This window comes from Nomia melanderi, unplaced genomic scaffold (assembly GCF_051020985.1).
Source record: "Nomia melanderi isolate GNS246 unplaced genomic scaffold, iyNomMela1 scaffold0549, whole genome shotgun sequence".
Lineage (NCBI taxonomy): Eukaryota > Metazoa > Arthropoda > Insecta > Hymenoptera > Halictidae > Nomia > Nomia melanderi.
In genome coordinates this window covers 27,910-29,853 of record NW_027475663.1, presented here as the reverse complement: position 1 = coordinate 29,853, position 1,944 = coordinate 27,910, and positions in this window count along the sequence as shown.

Genomic DNA, 1,944 nt, shown 5'->3' with positions numbered 1-1,944 from the left:
CGGACGATTCGGTGGATCCACGAGACTCGTAGATATCCATGAACGTATCGTTAAACACGTTGTCAACATCGAACTCTAAATAGTTTTCCGCTTTCTGCGCCTCTCTGGTCCTGTTCATTGATTCTTCCACGAATTTTTCGTAATCTTCGCGGGTCGTGTTGTCGTTGCACATCATCGCGTAGCTATCACCCGACACGAAACGCGTCGGACACGCGATCAATGTGGTGGCCAAAATCGCCAACACGCCGAACGGCAGACGATAAACGATACGCTTACTCAACATGTTTATGTTCGATCGATAACGAGCAGTTCTTTACGAGCGGTTCTTTTTGTTATCAATCGTAGACTGGAGCGATAAGTTTAAAAATCACGATGATATCGCTCTCATTGATAGGGATAGTCCCCTTATATATTGTCTGGCTGCACGACTCTCTCTCGTATAGTTGATCGTAATCGTTGCTCGTCATCGTGTCTATATTGGTGCTTCGACGGCGTGCGTCTGTCGCATACTCAAGATAATCGTTGTACATACGTACGATTCGACGTACTGCATCCGTAGTATCTTGCTCGTTCGTACGATTCGACGTAATGCATACGTAGTATCTTGCTCGCTATCGTTGACTAGTTGTTGAACTTGATTTGAACTTGAACACTATCGCGCCACCATAAATACCGATTAGCTTGTAGTATTTCCATCTCGTTGGCTGGAGTGTCTTCATTGTAGTACGAACAAAAGCGTCTAGTGCGTATTCGGGACGAACAAAGCTAGGAGGGGCAACGAACCGGTGGGTGAATTGACTGGATGTTGTTTCCGCCCATCACGAGGAAGAACGAAAAACGTCTGTTGTGTATTCGGGATAGAGATGTCGCGAAAATATTTGGCCGTCAGTATCGGTATGGTTCGTTCACTGGAAATGCCCAGTGTGTCCACGTTGCTGGAAATTTGGGTACCATGTTATCTATTGTTTGGCGGTACCGACGATCGTTCGGTTATCCTCACCGCGTTCGCTTGGCTTTTGAATCATGATCGTCGCAAGTTCGCGCAGAAGGTATACAAGAAGATTCGCAATCACTTGCATTCCCCGGAGAACATAGATTTTCTGGTCTCCGGTTGTCTTCGTATACCGTCCTATTATCGCGTCGTAAACTTTACCGATCCATCCTGCGACGCGATGCTACAAACACCGGCGTTCACGCCGTCCGATATCGCATGGATCGACACCGATCACTTGGACAGCGTGGAATTTACGAGTCGTTTGCCATTGACTGAGTTGCCGATAAACATAAAAGATCAATGTACCATCGAGCTTTGCTACCGGTCCGATAATTTTCGCATTGGACCGTCGTACGTGTTGCAGACACGTTGGATGAACGAGTTCAATGCAGAAAGTCTGGTCAGTACGTTACGGTTTATCACGTTCATGCGACACATCGAGCAACGTATCGAGAAAGCTAACAGGAGGAGTTTGACGAAGCTGCGACGTGACGACGACGACGACGGGAACAGGAGAAGGAACGCATGTGGCCACAACAGTGTAGTGAACGACGTATCGTCCAGCACCACTACGATGACTTCGACAAGCAGCAGTTCTAATCGTGCGGGAAGAATCAAGGCGACGCTCAGACGGCCGTTCTCGGCACTGTCGAATTATTTCGATCGTCGTCTTGGCGTTCATCGACATCGTCGATTAGGCAGCGGTGGTACCTCGAAGATCGAGCGTCAAACCGATTCGCTGAACGGTTATCGTAACGCGAGAGTTTTACGGGTGGGAAATCATATTATCGTCTTCGAAATTCCGGCAGACTTACGGATTTTTCCGCGATGCCTGTACGACGAGACGGTCGTCGACGATAATCGCTACGATTACGTGCTGAATCAGATTCAAGGATATCGATACAACGATTGCACGCTGGATCGCGATGCGATGGCTAATTCCGATGGAC